Source organism: Schistocerca gregaria, chromosome 3 (genome assembly GCF_023897955.1).
Source record: "Schistocerca gregaria isolate iqSchGreg1 chromosome 3, iqSchGreg1.2, whole genome shotgun sequence".
Lineage (NCBI taxonomy): Eukaryota > Metazoa > Arthropoda > Insecta > Orthoptera > Acrididae > Schistocerca > Schistocerca gregaria.
The window spans coordinates 426,583,100-426,605,027 of NC_064922.1; the positions used below are offsets into that span (position 1 = coordinate 426,583,100).

Below are 21,928 nucleotides of genomic sequence, written 5' to 3' on the forward strand. Positions count from 1 at the left end.
GATGACGGGACAGCATAACATACTGATGACATAACAAGTGCAAGTATCTTTATATGTTCACACCACTTCAGCTGAAAATCACTATTCATTTCTAAAAAATTTTGTGTTTGCAACACAGCCTACAGAGGTGCCATTACACATTTAACACTGTCATTTTCCCTCTTCAAACTGAAATTTATGGAATTTATTGTCTTTATGTCAATGTCACTTTATTGCATATTGATCAACTATAAACTTTCTTTAGGGTATTATTTGCTTGATCTGGAAGTTGTACTGTTTTCTTGGTGATTTCAAACTTACTGTTATAAACAAAGAGAGTTTTTATTCCATAAGTAACACTACTGGGAAAATCATTGATGTATATCAACAACATCACTGGTCCTGCTATCCAGACGAACTATAATAATATATTTTTGTATGCGTTTCACTACAATTTTGCATAATTTGAGGTATGTGTTGTCTTTAATCTTTGTATCCTATCTGCTAGGTATGACCGAAAGCAGTCATAAACTTAACTTCCTATTTCTCTTGATTCTAGCTTATGAAATGTAACCTTTTGGCCAACATTATCAAACCCTTAGAAAGATGTAGACATGTCCCTATGACATACTCAGTTTTGTCAAGAGCACAAAGTAAAACTTTGGCGAATTCTACTATGGCTGAGTCTATACATCTACCATTTCAGAAATTGAGCTGTGATTCACTTAGAAGGTTGTATTTATTCAAGTAATTCGTTAGTTTGTCTTTCATAATTGTTGCTACCATTTTTGAGAATGATGAAAACAGGGAAGTGGGATGGTAGTTTTCTGTTTCTTCCGCATTACCTTTCTTTATTACAGTCAAAACTTTAGCTCTGGAAATTTCCCTGATGTGAATGATTCATTTATTATGTTTGTTAAAGGAGCGGGTATACTCTGTATGCATTATTTCAGCTCACACATCTGGTGGTTCATCTAAGTTGCTGATCTTTTATTTTTTAGGATTTGTGCAGTTTTACTGACTTCATGTACCGTGGTTGGTAGTAGCCTCGCTGTACCTTGTGCAAACTTATTTACGAATGTTATATTTATTTCTGGATATTTGTGTCATAGTTTCTCTGCAATATTTTAAAAATGAAGCGTGGATCATTTATTATTTTACGCCCATTCCTTAAAAGTATTTTATTATGCTTTGATTTGCCTCTCCCTGTATTCTATTAAACGACATCGTACACTGCTTTGCTCGTATTCTCCGTGTTGCGTATTATTTCACCAATAAATAACCTTCTGTGCAATCAGCACCTTCCTATAACTCTTTTTGCATCTGCAATAGAAATTTAAAAGCTCTTGCTCATTATGACTCTCTTTTTTTCAGAAATGAGGTACCTGAGAGGTTGCTAGGACATCCTAATATTTACTGTTATATATTTGTTTTTGTGAAACATTTACGCCGAAGTGGGTACTTTTGGAAGTGTCTTTCCAAACTTCAGTTTAAATAACCTCAAGAAGTTATGGAATTCATCTCAACTTCCTGGTTTCTTAGTCGTCTTAAAAAACCTTGTCTTACGATTTCTGGTCAGTATGTGGTGGTTGAGAAATGATCTGAAAGTCCAAGAACTTTTGCAGCTACATCTCACTTTCCCCTGTCCATATTTGTGGCCATATGATTGGTTACTGATGCAGTCACTGTTGCAACTCTTGCTGTACTATTGACCAACAGGGGCAAGCCAAAAGTCTGATGGATATTTATGAGGGTGTTACTACTGTCATTTATCATATGTGTTTTATGTTTATATCTCACCACAAAGTTATGTTGACTTTTGTAGTTGATACTTTATTTAGAACTTCTTAAAATTATTGAAAAAAGTATCCACACTACAAATGGGTGATCAATGTTGACAAGACCTGTCAATTCAATAGCTAATATTTCCAAGTATTTGCCTTCATTTACTGTACTAGCATCATGTCTAGATTTAAAATGTGTACCTTTTCTGGTATAAATGCGTGATACTCCATCCTTTGAATCATCCTACAACAAGAGCTGTCCTTTCATACAACGCCAGTACAACATACTTTATTTCTGTGTCTCTACCCCAGCTCCCAGTAACACAGACTACTGTGCAGTTCAAATTCTAGAGCTCAATTTCAACATGCATTTCATTGCCGGCCGGAGTGGCCGTGCGGTTCTGGGCGCTACAGTCTGGAGCCGAGCGACCGCTACGGTCGCAGGTTCGAATCCTGCATCGGGCATGGATGTGTGTGATGTCTAGGTTTAGGTTTAATTAGTTCTAAGTTCTAGGCGACTGATGACCTTAGAAGTTAAGTCGCATAGTGCTCAGAGCCATTTGCATTTCATTTTTCATTGGTTGCATGTTTTGGCGAAGAACTGTAAAGTCTGTGAATGTATCACATCACTTTTTCCAGGGGTTTCTTTCTCCTTTTGACTTATATACTAGTAAGCTATTTGATGCGTTACAATATGTCTTATGAGTGATTATTGCAGAATTTTTTAAACAGTTCGAGTTACTGTTTAGGTGGAGGAACCAGTAGTCTTCATTTATCCCAAAAAATTTCTTCCAGCTGTAACTACAGGTATTTGACAAAGGGTGACCTGAGATCCACCCTCTATACCTTCATGAATCAGCTGTACAAGTCTTCCCTTTCCAGTTCTGTTTAGGCGCAATCCTAGTGAAACCCCATCTACTGATAGCCGTCAGTGGTACCAGATCATCATGAGCAAAGTCAGCTGGCATCAGTGCCATCTGTAGCAACACATTAATCCGCTTCATAGTTCCATTAGGTCGTGGCCAATAATGACTCTGGAACGAGTCGGCAAAGTGTACATAGGTGCCACGATTCAGGGAAGCTTTCTTGTCCAACTAACCACTACGTCATACACCCATCCCTGTCCAAACTCTTTCCTGCCTCACCCGGTATTACTACATGGGCCTCTTTTGAAGAGTACTTACTTAAAGTTCCAACGTCCTTTGTCAGTTGACTTCTCCCTGCATTTCGTTTCAAAATGCTGGCGACCTGATACCTAGCACCTAAGCAAGGGCCTATGCCTCTTCCATGGCTATCACCTAGCGCCAGCACTTTCTTCTCCTTAACATTGTGCACATTTCAGGCTGGATGATCTTGGCTAAAACATGTTGCACACTTCTTGCTCCTAGTTCTACCTGAGGCTCTTGTTCATTTGATCTCTTCCCGTCATGGGAGACTGTTCTCTGTGCAAAGGTTCCTTGTTAATTATGAGCTATGAAAGGGGCTAAGCCCACAGTGTGTTCAGTGTAAGAAATTTTGTCAGGGCTGAGTGACTTATTGTTTTTGAGTAGCCTTAATTGTCTCTCAGTACTTTATGCTTATTTCAAAATCTCTGATTTGTGTGTGTGGGCCTCCCGCTGTGGCCGAAGGTTCTAGGCGCTTCAGTCCGCAACCGCAGTGCTGCTACGGTCGCAGGTTCGAATCCTGCCTCGGGCATGGATGTGTGTGATGTCCTTAGGTTAGTTAGGTTTAAGTAGTTCTAAGTCTAGGGGACTGATGACCTCAGATGTTAAGTCCCATAGTGCTTAGAGCCATTTGAACCACTTATGTGTGTGTGGAGGTAAAACACTAGTATGACAGTATCCTTATTTGTGAATACATTTTTGAATGCGGAATTCTCTCTTATGTCTTGAGTTTTAACACCAGACTTCTCCACGAGGGCCTGGATGGAAGATTTGTATACATCTCATTGACTTTGCAAATGACGAGAACATCCTACAATTCTTTATGATTTCCAGGATCTTTACCTGAATTTTGTTGTAGGCTTCAGGTCCAACACTTCTTACGAATGCGCAAGTTTATATTAACTTTTGTCTTTCAGTTTCTCTACTGTGCCTTTTGCGGCGAGAGTGTAGCAATCTCTGTTTCCGCCATATTTTTGAATGGTACAACTGAACTTAGGTGCGTGATTGATATCTTTTATTTCTTTACTTTGCACGTATTTATGTAGAATGTGGTTTATAAAGTTTTTCAGTTTAAATCACAATTTTGCTGTGTTTGCCAGACCTACACTAAATGTCGCCAGTGTGCCATTCAAGTAGGTTGTTAGTACCTATCAGTTAAAAAAAATGCAAATATCCTGCTGCTAATTTTCTTGATGACCCTTTTGTATTTAATGACCACAGTCCCTATAACAGTATCATGGTCGATAATCTTTCTCTCTCTCATTGGTGGCACACTCCGCGTATCAGACTATAGTAGGTGTGGAGTAGGCACGCAGTTCGTACAGAGCAGGCAACGACCTCTTAAGCGGTTAGTCGAGTTCTTTCTCTCCAACGCAAAAAGGGGGTTTCTGTGGATGTTGTAATTCTTTCGATAAATTAAATAGTAATATGTTAAATGTAGTTTTAGTTACTACCAAGCTTCTTTTTCAAAACTTCGGCCCCATTAAAGGTATTTTCCAGTGAAAGAATATTTTATCCGTAAATTCACAGTACAATAAAATAAAATGGACTCGTATTCGGGAAGACGGTGGTTCAAATACCAGTGCGGCCGTTCAGACTTAGGTTTCCCATGATATCCTTAAATCGCTTAATATGATTCCTTTGACTGAATATGGCTGAATTCCCTCTTCGTGCATTCTCAGTTTTGTGAGCAGTCGTCGGCTGGACGTTAAAAGCAATTCTTCCTCCGTCCCCTTAAAATAAGTTGTTAATGTACACTCAAAGGAAAAAAAGTAAAAATTAAAATGACAAAGACGCACCACGAAGGAGTTATGCAAATTGGTCACGAATTGATATTCATACAAGACGGAAAATGAAAAATTGTAAACTTTGGCGGTCGATGGATAAATGTGTGACGTTGCAACGCAATGTCACCTTGCAGCAGGCAAGGATAGTAAACAGAAGCATGTCGATGCCAGGGCAAAAGTAATTGAGACTTTCATTCCCTGTACTCAGTGGGACCAAATCTCTGCCTCGCAGACTGGAGCGTGAACAATATTCGCAGAAGTCAGCATTTGAGAAAGGATGTGTAGTTTGGCTCAAAGAAGCTGGTAGGAGCAGTCGGCGAATCACTCGACCTTTGAATATTCGCGATGCCACTGTTCGACGATGTTGGAAGGAATGGGTGAACCGTGGACGAGCGCGCTTCAAGAAGGAAGCGTTCGGCCACCACCACCTAGAGCTGGTGGTGGTTCGGCAGAGAGAGACGACAGAATGTGAGGACCGAGCAATCGTCAGATAGGCACTCAGAGTCCGACGACCATTGTCCTCGCGCCGGACACATTCAGCCAGGAATCTTAATGGATGGAGTCGAATTGTCTTCAGTGATGAGTCCCGCTTCACACTGAACAGCCGGCCGCGGTGGCAGAGCGGTTCTAGCCGATTCAGTCCGGAACCGAGCCGCTGCTACGGTCGCAGGTTCGAATCTTGCCTCGGGCATGGATGTGTGTGATGTCCTTAGGTTAGTTAGGTTTCAGTAATTCTAATTTCTAGCGGATTGATGACCTCAGAGGTCAAGTCCCGTAGTGCTCAGGGCCGTTTGAACCAAACTGACCACCGACGACCAGCGAAGACATGTCTGAAGACTCCCCAGACAGCGGTGCGATAGCAGTCTGCTATCACGCGCCATACGGCTCGACAGCCAAAACTGATGGTCTGACGCGCCATTTCACTTCATAGCAGGACCCCTTTGGCTGTCTTCCGCGCCACCAGTGCAACACAGCGGTACGTCTACGATATTCTACGCCCCGTTTTGTTGCGCTCCACGGCAAACCATCCTGGGCTTACACTTAATCAAGAACGAGAGTTTCTAGTGGTTGTGTTCGTGCTTCTAGACCCTACCTTGGCCAGAAAGGTCGCCGGGTCTCTCCCCAAATGAGAACGTTTGGAGCATTATGCGCAGGTCAGCCAACCATCTCGGGATTTTGACGATGTAACGAGCCAATTTGACAGAATTTGACACAGTTTCCCTCAGAAGGACACATCCGACGACTCTATCAATCAACGCCAAGCCGAATAACTGTTTGAATAAGTGTGGACCAAAGTGTTATTGACTTGCTCAATTTTTGAATCTCTTTCTCATAAATAAATCATCCAGTTTTTCTGAAATTATAATCATTTGTTTGTCTGTACATGTACATCACATCTACTGATTTCCGTCACATTTGGATAATTCCTTCGTCGTGCGCGTTTTTGGTTTTTTGGTCCTAGAGTGTATCTTAGGGCAAGTGCTGTCATCTTCATCATCATCATCATCAGTGTTCTGCCAAAAGGCAGGTTTTCACATGGTAGTTCTCCAGGCTGTCCGGTCATTTGCCATTCTCTTCAGGTCTGCGTAATTTTCTCTTCCCTTTATGTCGTTTATCATCTTGTAACTTCTTCTTCCTCTCAGTCTTCTCTCACAAACCAATCCTTCCAAAGGATCTGCCAGCAAGCACTCCCTTCTCAAAGAATGTCCCAACGAGTTATCTTTCGTTTCTCCTACAACCTTCAGTAGACATCTTCTCTCACCAACCCTTTCCATGCTCCATTAAATCTTTGACAAACAGTGTACATATATCTTGATAATTTGCAAGTAGTTGATGGCATATTCTTGTTTTAATGTTATGCGTGTGTTTGAATGACTTACAGGCATAAGTTCCGAATATTAATGTCCATAATATAGAGTTTCGATTTGTTGTCATTGGACAAAGTTATCTGCGTTCTGAACATCCCCTGGGTTCAACGCTCCCAACCTATGTAAAATATTTCTAGACAGGTTGAATACAGATAAAAATTTGCGAAATGTTAACCCAGAAAAGAATGGGACGTCGAAAGAAACTGCAAGTTTCAGTAACCAGCCACAATGAATTTCTTTTCTACTACTATTTGTGTATACGATGTAAGCACAACACGAAAATCACATGTTACTCAGAAGTCGTACATCCAATAAACAGGTATCTTATTAATTGACTTAAATCGACCAGATGATGAGCGTTTAGTTTTCTCAAATCCGTAGTGTAAGTACTAATAAATTATGACTGGTTACAGTAATTTGTAGTTTTAATTGATAACTAACACGAAGGTTTTAGAGACGAATGAAAAAACTGATAGAAGCCGACCTCCGGGAAGATCAGTTTGGATTCCGTAGAAATACTGGAACACGTGAGGCAATACTGCCCTTACGACTTATCTTAGAAGAAAGATTAAGGAAAGGCAAACCTACGTTTCTAGCATTTGTAGACTTACAGAAAGCTTTTGACAATGTTGACTGGAATACTCTCTTTCAAATTCTAAAGGTGGCAGGGGTAAAATATAGGGAGCGAAAGGCTATTTACAATTTGTACAGAAGCCAGATGGCAGTTATAAGAGTCGAGGGACATGAAAGGGAAGCACTGGTTGGTAAGGGAGTGAGACAGGGCTGTAGCCTCTCTCCGATGTTATTAAATCTGTATATTGAACAATCAGTAAAGAAAACAAAAGAAAAATTCGGAGTATGTATTAAAATCCACAGAGAAGAAATATAAACTTTGAGGTTCGCCGATGACATTGTAATTCTGTCAGAGACAGCAAAGGACTTGGAAGAGCAATTGAACGGAATTGACAGTGTCTTGAAAGGAGGATATAAGATGAACATCAACAAAAGCAAAACGAGGATAATGGAATGTAGTCGAATTAAGTCGGGTGATGCTGAAGGAATTAGATTGGGAAATGAGACACTTAAAGTAGTAAAGGAGTTTTGCTATTTGTGGAGCAAAATAACTGATGATGGTCGAAGTAGAGAGGATGTAAAATGTAGACTGGCAATGGGAAAGAAAGCGTTTCTGAAGGAGATAAATTTGTTAACATCAAGTATAGATTTAAGTCTCAGGAAGTCGTTTCTGAAAGTATTTGTATGGAGTGTAGCCATGTATGGAAGTGAAACGTGGACGATAAATAGTTTGGACAAGAAGAGAAGAAGATTTCGAAATGTGGTGTTACAGTAGAATGCTGAAGATTAGATGGATAGATAGATCACATAACTGTTGAGGAGGTACTGAATACAACTGGGGAGAAGGGAAATTTGTGGCGCAACTTGACAAAAAGAAGGGATCGGTTGGTAGGACATGTTCTGAGGCATCAAGGGATCACAAATTTAGCATTGGAGGGGAGCGTGGAGGGTAAAAATCGTAGAGGGAGACCAAGAGATGAATACACTAAGCAAATTCAGAAGGATGGGAGATGAAGAAGCTTGCACAGGATAGGGTAGCATGCAGGGCTGCATCAAACCACTCTCAGGACTGAAGGCGACAACAACAACAACAATTGATGTTCGTAACAGTAGCGGTAAAGCCTAACCTAAAATGTTCGCGTTTAATGAATGGGATACTGTAGCGCAGGGTTTCCCAACCTTTTCAGCTGGCGGACCCCTTCTTCAGTCCATAATCCATGGCGGACCCCTAATCAGTCAAGAGCACAGTAACTTTAAATTTCAGAGCACAACCCATGGGAACTGAAAGCTTCTTAATCTTAATGCAAGTGCCATGTTCCCAATGCCCCCCCCCCCCCCCCCCCCTAGTTTTTGGTTTGGAGATGAGTAAAAAAACTTGAAATTACGATACAATTTGAATTCCCACTGTATCCAGACACTTACTAGTGGATTTACTCACTTTGTTCAAAACACTATAGCCTGATTAAAATTACTTGGTAATTGAAATTTCACACGATGGAGCTGTCTTCCTCCAAGAGCAATCAACGTCACGTCCATACTGTTCGCTGTTGACAAGCTGCCGCTTATGATCTGTTCACTTCCACTATTTGGCTACTGCTGTGTAAGGAGCATGCATAGTTCGAAACAGTCGTGTGTGTGTGTGTGTGTGTGTGTGTGTGTGTGTGTGTGTGTGTGTGTGGTTTTTCGTGAAATCCGAAGAAAAATGTTCAAATGTATGTAAAGACTTCCTTTGGTCGTCCTCCCTCCTCATTCATTTCAACTGGAAACTTCCCTTGTTGAGAAGGCGATGGAGAAACTGCACCCTTCTTCAATGATCCTGATTTCAGCCACCGATCCATGTTAGAAGTAGTGAATTGGTCAAAAATCGACTTATGAAATAGGTAGTGCACTGACAAAGCAAGTTTAACATTTAACGATGCCTGGAGCCGCATACGTGCCAGCGAGCGCTGTGATTGGGCGACAAAGCTCGCTTTGCGCATGCGTAAAAGGTTTCAGAGCATCTACCCCCGAATTGTTGCGAAACAGTCAGTCAGAGAAGTCGCATTCTCCGGCACTAAACTGTGTATGCGTTCTCACTTAGGAGCCGCAAAGGCTGCTTGGGAATACGACATGAAGTAAAAGTACACATGTGTCTCACACGAAAAAAAGTAGTGTTGAATTTGATTTTCACATTTTTATTCAATAATTTTACTCATTATTTTAGACGATTTGGTGAAACGTGGCCGCGGACCCCCTAGAAAGAGCCGGCGGACCCCTAAGGGGTCCGCGGACCACACGTTGGGAAGCCCTGCTGCAGCATATCCTGCTAATGTACTTAGTAACTAGTGATGTACTGCAAACTGTGAGTTTATTTGTAAATATTTCTAGGCGAGAAAGGGAGGAGGTTACAGTCAATTCACCTGCCTCTACGATCAGCAATTTGCCAGTGTTGCATCGGGACGAGAAGAGAATTGTTGGAAGAGCCAGGAGGTGCCCGTCTTTGAGGAGAGCGGCGTTCGTTCACTCAGTAGCGCAACAAAATTCACTTTCTGCTATGAATGAACGAGCGAGGCTGGCAGTCAGGCGAATGAGTAGGTGTTCTGGTAGGGGTAGGAGGTTAAGCCAAGCAGTGGGAGGGGGGGAGGGCGGCAGCGCAAGATGCCGGCTACAGGAGAGGGGGGAGAGGAGGGGAGGGGAGGGGAGAGGACAGCGCGCTCTCTGCGCACAGCCGCCGACGTCTGCGCATGCCCGGGGCGCCTGCCCGCTGCCATGAGTGCCGCTGCGCGCTGCGTGGCTCCAGTATTCACGCAGCTACGGCTAAGCACGACTGCCCACGGCCGGCCGGCCGCTACCGTCTCCGCCCGTAACAGCGTGTGCATTCCAGCGGCGTGAAGCGCGCCCCAGCTCCGTCTCTCGTCTTCGCGGGACGTTTTTCCGCCCGGCTGCTGCGCCACGGGACTGGACGGCACTGGCGCTCCCCCCTCCCCCCTTCCTCCTCCTCCTCCTCCTCCTCTTCCAGCCCGCTCCTCTCTACCCGTGCATGCGTGTGTGTGTCCGTGCGTGTGCGTGCGTGGGTCTGTGTTTGTGTGTGTGTGTGTGTGTGTGTGTGTGTGTGTCGTCTGTTGCCGAGTGCGCGCGAGTCATGGCGGCGCCGCAGCTCAGCTGCTGAACGAGTGCGTGGCGTGACATCGAGTGCGAGTGTAAACTGAAAAAAATTAAATAAAACAAAATAAAGAAAAGACGGACCAGCGCTGTAGCTGTCACGTCGCTCACCGGACGACTCCTTTGCGGTTCCTGGCTGTAAATTACTTTTGGTGCACAGTGTCACTCGTCTGTGGGATCTTTTCCTTGGGGTTCGCGAGGGAGAGGATGTTCTCCTTTCACGGTGCACGGCGACTGCGTACGTGGAGATATAATTGACGGAATGGTCAGGAAGGAGAGTCGAGTGTGCGAACATGCTGTCCGGCGACGATAACTTGTGTGTTCCGTGCCTGCAGTGAGAGAGGGGATCTGCCAAGTGTGTGTGTGTGCGGCTGCCTTGCCAGTGCTCGACGGCCACGGAACGCCTATTCTTCAAGGTAGGCCACATCTGCTGTATAATGCTAGAGTTCAGTGCTTGCAGGTCGCCTCGCCCCTCCTTTCTCCAGCGGCGCGGCCTCCAGTGTCAAAGGAAACCTCGGACACTCGGGAGGGGACGCGAGGGCGTGGAAAATTTCTCCCTCGCGGCCCATTCATAAATTCATTCAGCTGTCCGTTGGCTTCATTCGGCTGGAAAGCTCGGTGTGCGTGATCATGCGTGATCTGGCTTTTGTGCCTGGCGCAGGTATCCGCGCCAACTGCCAGCGGACCCGGCGTTCTGCGGGCCACTGGAGCGTGCACATCCGATGTGCTTTCCCTCGCCCACAACTCCCGTGGCGCGGAAGTTCGCGCTTGTTCGTTGAACCTGTTTTCTCCCTGTGACACGTCGCGGACCGTACTCTCAATAAACGCCACGCATACACGCTAGGGTTAAACAGGTATTACGACGGTGAGCTCCGTAGCGAGTTCCCTCTACGGATGTTATTCCACTGAGCCACTGGGCTCCGTGATGTTGCTCACGTTTATCTCGCGACGGCCTGTACTGACGCTACGGAGTGTCGCTTTATCGTGCCAGAGAGGTCAGCATCTGTGAACCGCTAGTAGAAGAAATATCGTAATCGACTCGAGCGGGAATTGGCGCTCTGAATGTAGTTACTTTCGTCGCAAACTTCCTTCCGGAAATACAATATTTTTTCACCTTCCTCGTTATGGAACAAACCTGCAGTTAAATGACATTACATAACACCAAGCAACGACTCGTAAACGCGATAATCATATTAAGTTTGTTCAATTCGGTAACGGACTCACTTTCTCTTCCACGTAAACATTTTAGATAATATGTTTTTTCAAGGGCAACATATATTAGCAGAAAACATTCTTTACTTAGCCACACGGATGCAATAGATGTCTGCAATTATTGTAAATCGTACAATTGCCTGTAGGATATGGATTGTTAGCGGTGCTACAAGTCCGGCAAAAATGTTCGAAGTAGTTGAAACTACCGTAGCGTGTCGTCATTTTTGCTTGTGATTGCAAAATGAAAACATTCCTTTTGACCTTATACTTCACTAAAAGTCAATGAACAGTGTTAAGGTGAGAAGAAATGATGTAAAAAGTCTTATGCCTGTGTAATCTACATTATTAACAAACAGCTGCAGACGGACACGTTCCACATTCGATGAGTTCTTTCTTTCTTTCTTTCTTTTTAAAAAATAAATAAATAAATAAATAAATAAAAGTGACTTAACCCGTGTTTCCACCGTACACCAGCCAACTTTTAATACTTCTTCATGGGTGCGAGTACGATGCATTCACTTTCTGAGAACAATTATTCAAATCGGCTGCCTGAAATTGTCATTGAATTGCGCAAATTAATGAAATCACAAATTTATGGCAACCACTAAACTATACTCAATCTAGTCTCATCGTAACTTATCAGTTACCACAGAACGCCACTAAACCGAAAACAAAGCTGACCCTAATGTCACGAGAAGCACGGAGCACAGTGAAAATAATTAATTATGTGTATTTTCCAGTAATAAGGTCGCAGACACTACGCATTGCACTCCCCAGCCCTACCCTTCTGTGTCATCGATCTGTACACTCCAGTAACATACGGCATGAATCTTGTTATTTTCTTGGTCTCATATTTGTGTTTCTAATCGAAATGGTGGTGATAGGGAAAAATGTACTCCTATCAACTTAAGTATAACCGACTAATTATAGCTGTGCTTTCGGGAGAAGGTGACAGTGATTTTGTTTATTACCCTTAAGTCGTCCGCAACACTTATGTAAGAAATGAAAATGCTGTGTTATGTTCATAATTAAATAGAAGTCATGCAAAGATGTCCAGATGAAGAATGTGTTTGTCATATTGTCGATATTCTATGGACTCTCGTATTGGACTGCCCGCACCTGTCAGCTCAATTATGCACGTTGAGGTATTTCACTTTTCAGCGCTCTGTTAGTGTTTTTTGCGCCACAGTTCCCTAATACCATTAGTATTCGTTGACAGTATAACTTCGTACGTTAATGCACTGACACTGTAGGACAAACAAACTATTACACAATTTAATTTACGAGTACGTGGCTTATCGATCGTTTTTCAGCGATTACCCATTCCGCTCAAGAACTCGAGAATGTTCTTCGCGGAAGTAGCGCGTAATCCGTTTAAATATATACTGTTAACACTTGTACATACACATTTCTCGAAATCTATATGCACGGTATTTGACTCCATAAGCTGGACAACCATGGTGAAATTTTTCTGGCAGTTGCCAACCACATATTCCATCAAGGCTGCCTGCAGTAGTGCCATATAATTAATTACTACTCGTGAACATCGATCCAGAAATCATGGGAATATTTTGGTTTCTATTGTACGGGTTAATCGCAAGCATTGTAGTCTGTACGAAGAGATATCTCTTATGCTTATGGTCTCGGCTTTTCGAGACAAATTTCTCAGTACTTTACTTGCACTCGTACATTCCTCTGCGCCGTCGCAGACCTCATGACGTAGTATGCTCGGTTTATTGATAGAAAGAATTGGTTGAAAACCAACTCGTTAGTGGAGAATAATGAGTATGTAGAAAGAAACACATTTGGATTTTTGTTCAGTGTACTGAAAGAGAGAAATGCGGTCTTTGTTTTATACCTGTCATTTCAGGGGGCTCCCGTGCGTGCCCTTCTCTGCGGGCTAGGTCCAGGAGAGCGATCTCTTGACATCTTCGCAGTCAGCGAGATGCTTGGGAAATGAAACAAACTGTTGTTGTTAACACTATGTATCTGTCGTATATCGAATTAGACATTAGGATTACACACGACAAACAAAATACATTCTTATAGGACAGAAAGAATGCTTGAAGATCTGGTTGACCAAATTTGTTGGAGAAAGATAGGAGGTTGAGTCCGTCATAACTTTTTTAAACAGAGCCAGTCGTTCACTTCCCTGAAATAACTTGAACAGACGATGAGAAAAGCAAAAATGAAATATGACTGGCCGTTTAGAAATTTGAACCACACTCCTTTACTGCCTCAACCACTGCATCCTCTTGATCGGTTCGAGTTGGATTTTAAAAGGAGCGTGAAACTGGACAGGCGACCTCATTATGACTGCTGGACGCATAGTCTTCAACAGACACACTACACCCTTCTCGATTTACGTTAATAATTGGCAAGCCACCATAAGATGTGCCGGAGTAATAATGTGTTGCAACCATGTAAGCTCTGCCCTGGTCCAAGCAGATGACGGGATTCTTTACATCAGTGCTGGATTTGCAAAGAGGTTGCTCATAAATCGATTGTACTGCCTAACGTATAGTATCACTAGAGTGTTTGGGGACCATTATGAGGATGGATTAACGAGCCTACTGTACCTGAGTAAGAGCAGGCAGCTCAGATAATCAGAGTTTTGCTCATTTTGATATCAGTCGAGTGGAAATCGAGAGATAAGAGGATTACAGTTTGCTGAAAGGCTTGAAACAGTCTTTCTTTGCAAGTTCCATCCACAGACGGAAAAGGAGAAGCCTTCATTGTCAGCTGATTAATTAGCGTATATGTAGATGTATGTTGAAGCAAGGAGTTTTTCCCTAGATGATCAGCAAAAGCCAAAGCATGGTAACATATCGTTTCATTCCTTGTAAAGGGTCGATAACATCAATGTTCTGACCTAGTGGAGTCAGGCGACGTGAAAGTGCAGATGTTTGTAATAACTGAAATGAATAAAAAAAAACTGGCTTCATAATGGTCCAGAAACACTGAACAGCAAGTTCTTCCCCATTTGCTAACTTAATATTTTGCGGCAGTCGACAAAGTAACCTAAATTTTCTTTCAGCAGTTAGGTGACGCGAGCTGGGCACTTTGTAGAAAGAAAATAACGCCATACAAAGCTCTTACCGAGCTTATGCCCAGTCGGAGCGAAGTACTGAGAAGCTGCTAAAGTTTCGGAAATCGATGTGCTTCAGATGTCCAAATGATGGTAGTAAGAATTTCCTTGCCACTCATTTACATATGTAATATGCGAAGTTTCCATAAAGTTTTCGGAAATTTCTTGGTTAGGCGCCATATAGCATCATATGGGCGAAATCAGTCGGACTTTTAAAATGGTTGTTCATTTCGTAATCCTTAACAATTAGTACTATCACTGAAATGAAATATCACGTATGCATTGCTTTCAAGTAGCTAAACCGATTTCGGGGCGCAAACACCTTGCATCCTAAATTATCTTCCTCCGCATACTCCCAAAACAAGCTAGGAAATTTTTGCCTTGAAGAACTGAAACTGGTGATCTCCCAGAAATCTAGGTAATTCAGCTCTGATATATACGCACACACTTGCAGTTTCCTTTATCTAATATCTCGGCTTTACTTGTCTTCTTAGGGAAACAAAACAGTTTTACTAACTTTTAAGCTTATATTAAACTTTTTGGCAGATTAAAACTGTGTGCCCGACCGAGACTCGAACTTGGGATCTTTGCCTTTCGCGTTTTAAGCTTATGTGATGTAATTTTTGTATCTGTGAAGAAAAGATCCTTGGCAGCACCAGGAATCGAACTCGGAACCTCTGCATGGCAGACAGATACGTTGACCGCTCAACAACGGATACGGACGTCAGGGATACAAAGGCTTTCCAAAATGATACCAAAAAACCCTAAGGTATTGTAGAAGGTGCCTAGGAGAACAACTTGTGGACTGGGACACTTGTCTGGGAAGTTCATCCAACGACACTACAGAGCATAGCAAAAATGGCGAACCAGTGCCTGTCGTTAAACCACCGAACAGCTTTTACTGTACACCTTCGCTATTGGACATTTCGGCAATAAGTCGAGATTCGTAAGAAACGATGCATGTTTCTTTAATTTAAAGGGCTATTGCGGTCCGCAAAACACAAGAAACAACTGTGGAGCACTGGACACTAGTACTGAGGCCAATGCTTAAACGCACAATTTAAGGAAATGTTCGTAGGCCCTGTCCACGCTGTTGCTTATCATCTGCTTGCCACTAAGTCCCTGCTCGAAGACGCCCGGGATAGTGCCAGCATCTTCACGCGTTGCATGCGTCCTTCCACCTAAGTACTCGTGTAAAATTTTATCGGTTTTCTTGTCGCTTAAAATATAAGTAAAACTCAACCTTTCGAAGATCGCCACATTAATCAGGACGACGACTCTGACGAAGGTGATCTTTGAAACCCTGAGGTGTTTCCCAGATTGTGAGAAGATAAACGAAAAAAAATTATTCTACAGTATCGTCGCGAGAGGCTTCGTTCTCACCCAAGAACTGGTCTGGCACAAGTTGGGTTTCGTAAACCACTCCCTTCAACAATCCCCAACGGGTTTATGCTAGCCGGTGGGTGTTCGTCTCTATTCATTTTACGCTCCGTAGTCCCGTCGGATGAAATTTCAGGCCTTGGATTCCTGTCGTCAAACTGTTCCTTCAGGCACCTTCTACGACACATCGAAATTTGTCAACCTTATTTTGGATCATCCTTTGTTGTAGGGGACAAGAATCTCCTTAACTTTAGAACGTACGGTATATGTCAATCAGTTAGATCTTCCGCTCTATTAACTACTTGAAAATAACATTCTGGACGAGATGATCGGATCCAGTCTATAGGTAGGTCAAATTATTTCTTAGTAATGGGAACCGCACGCTTCTATCGCAGCAGCGCAGGCAAGCAGAACCGCGGTACTGGCGCAGTCGTTCTAATGTTTTCCTGCCATTGAAGAGGCTTGTTTCTGTTTAAAGATGAAAAGGCACATCCGCGTGAGAGGGAAACTCCTAGCTGTGTCGAAGCTAGTGCTTAGTGGCGATGCTGGCTTCTGCAGTCATTTCATCACAATATGTGCCACAGCGCGGTGTTCGAGACAGTGCGCAAGACGAAATGACTGTCATATTGAGGCTGAAGGACACTTTTCTTCACAATTACATGCAGTAGCAGATCACGTACTCGTAATAGGAATTGATTGTGCTTGAGGCCGAGTTTTATCATTAACTCTGGTACAACCTGAACATGTCTGCAAGGAAAACACAAGAGAACCAACATTTTCTTAGTGAGGAGGAATATCAAAACTGTTAAGAGTTTGCTTGGGAGGACGGATAGTTCACGCATGGGATTACGAAAACCGGAACGAATTACTTTGGAAAGGAAGCTCCATTTACAGTGTGCCAGGATATTACACTTAAGGTATTGCATGAATTTTTCTACGAACAAAATTAATCTCCGTTTTCGGCAACGTTTCGTGTATGTGGAAGACACCTCATAATCCAGTTTGCATTTCACTCTGTTATTTGTTACAATTTAGCGTCGCACGCCTGCATGCGAAACTGCTTATTACCAAGCAGCTTACTCGCTAAGATATTTTTCAGGTTATTGAAAATTATATCACCTTCAATAGCGCGAAATCAGTCGCTATGTAGGGGGTACAGTAGTGATCTATTGGATACATGACCAAACATAAGGCTCTACTGACAAGTTGAAATGTGGTAACAGATAAACTTATGCACTACGACTTTGCCCTACAGAACAATGTCGGAATATCACATTATTCCCAACGTTCTTGGCACTTAATCTCTGCTGGACATACGAGCGTATGATGGTCAATATCATGTCGACCATGAACGATGCCAAAAAGACTCGTTTACATCGATTAGCCGCAAGATTGCTGTACGAGCAAGGAAATACATGGTTTCTAAATTTCCTCCGTTTTCTTCCTTTAATTAAGTCTAGAAAAGTGCAACGATGGGTTCTCCTCCACAGTACCAATGGATTTCTTTTCAGCTTGAGCTACTATTCTGACTTTAGTGAAATTACTAAATCCTAATACTTGCTTAGCATCAGGTATCGTGATTCAGTTAAATCTGTTACAGACTTTTCACTAACATTACATGGGCGAAACATATCTTTCGTGTATAGACGATGGAGATAGGTACATGGTGAACAATTAATGAGATATGTACTTCATGCATGCAGCAACTCCTGTGAATTCATAATCCAGACAGACGGTTCCTGCATTGGTGGGATCTGTATCAGCTGGCTGGTGAGATCTGAACCATATAATGGATTCTCTGGCTTCCCAGAAGCCCAGATTCGAATACACTAACCTCATACACATATATGTGAAGCAAATGAAATAACTTGTAAATGCAACGTTGCTGCAGGTATTCTTACTTATACCACAGAACGCTCTGAACCAATCTGACATTCTACAGGAAATATTTTCTCATCTGGATTCAACGAAAGCTTTGTTTCAGACAGTGCTTACGTCGTCATCGTAAGAGGTAATTGTAAATCATAGAAGTGTACGAAACACACTCCCATAAAGAAATGTAATGAGTTCCACTTACGGTTTGGCAAAACGAAGCGTATCGACTATTGTGTTGGGTCAGCTTGTAGGGTAGCGTACCAAGGTTTCAAGACACAATAATTTCGGAACGATATGGATACCAATTACTATCGCTAGACATCCCTCTGCCGTCGATTTTGCCGCAGTGGTAACAGTGGTTCACGTCAGATCACCCAAATTAAGCGCCGTCGGGCTTGACTAGCACTTGGATAGGTAGCTGTTGGGGTCTGCCGAGCGGTGTTGCAAGCGGTGTGCACTCAGCCCTTATGAGATCAACTGAAGAACTACTTGATCGAAGAGTAGCGACTCTGGTCACGAAAATTGACGACGGCCGGGAGAGCGGTGTGCTGACCACATACCCCTCCATATCTGCATCTAGTGACGACTGTCGTATGAGGATGACATGGCGGTCGAACGGTACCGTTAGGCCTTCCGAGTCCTATTCGGATGGGAGAGAGAGAGAGAGAGAGAGAGAGAGAGAGAGAGAGAGAGAGAGAGAGAGATCCCTCTGGAAGGCACTTTCTTGCTGAAGTGGAACAAATAAATGCGACACCCATAGTTGAAGCAGTAAAGAAGGTTCAATAAATCTGAGCAATTTGGAGGTTCTGAAAGTGGGCTTCCACCATAGAACTGATCGCAGACGAAGCGTCTGCCGTAACAAAATTTGATCACATCACCTCAAGATGACCGCTGTAATAAATTATTTATTTGCATCTCGGTTATTGAAACTCACTCTATTTGAAAATGTTGTTTTGTGACTTATTTCGAAATAGGAAGCCAGTTAAGGAAAGGAGAGTTTCGAATTAGTGCAGGTAATAAAGCTCTAGGTCGTACTTCCGTTCCCCTTTTTGTCAATGCTAAAGCGATATTGCATTTAATTTTCCTAGAATTTAATGTGTTAAGTAGAGCAGCTATTTCAGTGCACCGGCGCCCGTAAACGCTACGGTCGCAGGTTCGAATCCTACCTCGGGCATGGATGTGTGTGATGTCCTTAGGTTAGTTAGGTTTAAGTAGTTCTAAGTTCGAGGGGACTGATGAATTCAGATGTTGAGTCCCATAGTGCGCAGAGCCATTTGAACCATTTGAGCTCCCATACAACAAAATCGAAAATTTTCCACTAGATAATTGGACGAATGAAGAGAGGTGGTAGCGGACAGTTGATAATAAAGCAAAATCACAAAGCTCTCCACTTTCATGGATTCACAATATGTGATGATGACATTGGCCCTATGCTGCAGAAATGGGTAACCGGATTTCATTCTCTGCCCTTATTTGGTTTTACAGTAATTCACAATAATAAAACGAACACTGTATTTTACATATACTCATTACAGTCATCTCTGGGACACAGATAATTAACAGTTCTCTGGCAGGTATAAGGGTGGCAAAACTGTCACAAAATTCATGTTAGCGTAGGAGTGTGAAATTCCGATCTCGCTCAGCACTGAGCAGGCGCCAGTTTTGATAAGGTATAAGTGAGGTATTTGTTTCACACCATTGGTCGATTTATGACACGCTTCCTTTCATGTTGTCTTTAGAACAGTGCACGAAACATAGCTTTATTTCACGATGGTTCAATATGAGACTGCAATGCGAGGAGTGCAGACATCACAATCGCTTTGTCGAACAATTCTGGCCGACGACGGAAGAGCGTTTAACGAAGCTAAGTATTTGTTCTGTCGAGTCACATTATTTCAACCACTTGTTTGTACCTTGACTATCTGCACGTACAACTGATGAGGGATACATGTCGAGGGAATGGGCGATCGAGGTAACCCCACAAATGTAGGATTAGAATAAGATGTGGTAAATTTTGGGTCCAGGGAAGAACCATGAAGGTTTCTGTCACAAAGAGACTTTTCTTGTTGCTCTCTGTGTTTTACTCCTACTGCTTTAAGAATTGAGAAGATTCGCCTACGGACTATTTACACTGATGCGCCAAAGAAACTGGTGTAGGCATGCATATTTATATACAAAGTTATGTAAACCGGCAGAATAGGGCGCTGCAGTCGGCCACAGATATATAAGACAACAAATGTCTGGAGAGTTGTTGGATCGGTTACTGCTGCTACATTGATAGGTTATTAAGATTTAAATGAGTTTGAATGTAGTGTTATAGTTGGCCCACGAGCGATGGGACACAGGTGACAAAAGGATTCGCTTGTCCATCTCCGTACTCAGAGCGTACAGGTGACTTATGTTCGAGGACTGATTCTAAATCAAATTGGTCAAGAAAGGCTCTACACGATCAATGGTCCTACGCAATGCCACGAAAACACCAGTCCATAACGTTGTTGGTTTGAGAAAGAGATGTATTATTTTCAACAAATTTTGTTATGCAATAAATATACTGGGAAGTAGTAAGTATTTCCAGATTCACGTACAAACCTCTGGAAGACGTACTTAATTCACAACACAGATAATGGAAGTCATTTGCATTTGGACTTATAAAACCTCATCTTTACTAGATGTTTTAACCCAAAAATCAGACCCTCATGACATTTTGTAATCAAAATGAGGAAAGTATGCTAGATTTTTTTTTTTTTTTGTTTCACTTATTACTGACAACATTCCCATTGGAATTAAGATTTGTTAACACTGTCAAGCTCGTATAGCTACACACTGAGTCATATGCTGGGTAGAAACGTCGTACAAGTTCTTAGAAATTTGCCAAAAATGTCCATCTACGCCACAACAATCGATTTCAGCAGATAGAGGGATCAGAAACATAACAGGAAAAAGTTTTTGTTTTAGTGTATAGCGGCACTTTTATTTTGTCTAACGACAACCGGTTTCGGTACCAAGTATCATCATTAGGTCATACCCCGAAGCGCTGTCATGAAATTTGCGCAACCAAATAGGTGTGTCTTACACACAGTACATTGCCTGGCTGCCTGATGATGGTATTTAGTAGCAAACCAGTAGTCAGCAGACAAAACAAAGTGCGACTACAGACAGAACCAAATACTTTTTCTCATTTTGTTGGTCACTGTTGCAACCGATACTATGTTGGAAATATGTGAGAAAGTTACGAGAGGCGTTCAATAAGTAATGCAACACTTTTTTTCTGAAAGCAAATTGGTTTTATTCATGATTCCAATACACCGTATTATTCCTCTCTCTTTTGGCTATAAAACCCTGTTTTTCAATATACAGTGTCTTGATGCATCAAAAACCTCCCAATCATCCATGTTCTGCTTCCCACGGAGTGCATTCTTCATTGGGCTAAACAGTTGGAAGCTCTTTATTGTCTTCTGCTACGTTGCGAGGGACCAAACGGGCACACACCTTTGAGTTCCCCAACTGGTGGACGAGCGTACCAGCACTACCAACGGAGAAGTCCAGTGAGCTGCGTCTGATTGTGACCCGTCGACCACCCCGGATGAGAGTCTCGCTCCTTCCAACGTTTCAGGAGTCACTACCGTGTGCGGCGTGTCGGCAAACGGAACATCGGACGGGTTTGCGCGACCTTGTTGCTACGAAGATGACGGAGGCTTCGCCCAACGACTCGCCGTGTTTTTACTTACCACCACCCTGCAAACACCTCTGAATACCAGCGATGTTCTAGTTTTCCGCCGAAAGAAACTCAAAGACAGCTCTCTGCTTAGAATGCACCTCCGTTACAGACGCCATTTTGAAGGCTACATATAGCGTCGCCCCCAGTCGGTACTTCGAGACTCTATATGGGCTAAAGCGATGTACCACAACAAAGTCCGAATTTTTTCAACCGAAAATGGCCGAGAAAAAAATGTGTTGCATTGCTTATTAAACGCCCCTCGTCTACATCTACATCTACATCCATACTCCGTATGCCACCTGACGGTTTGTGGAGGAGGGTACCTTGAGTACCTCTATGGGTTCTCCCTTCTGTTCTAGT

General features: G+C 42.8%; 1 protein-coding gene across 3 annotated transcripts in view; it reads left to right on the forward strand.

Moving 5' to 3' along the window:
- The window catches only part of LOC126356207 (protein sprouty-like), a 523,717-nt gene that overhangs the window by 191,516 nt on the left and 310,273 nt on the right, over positions 1-21,928 (forward strand). For 2 of the 3 annotated variants that reach the window (XM_050007020.1, XM_050007017.1), the window contains exon 1: positions 9,938-10,711. The exons of the other annotated variant lie outside the window; for it this stretch is intronic. The gene's annotated coding sequence lies outside the window, so the exon portion shown is untranslated. Of the gene's footprint in view, positions 1-9,937; positions 10,712-21,928 lie in introns of those variants that run through there. 3 annotated transcript variants of the gene reach the window in all.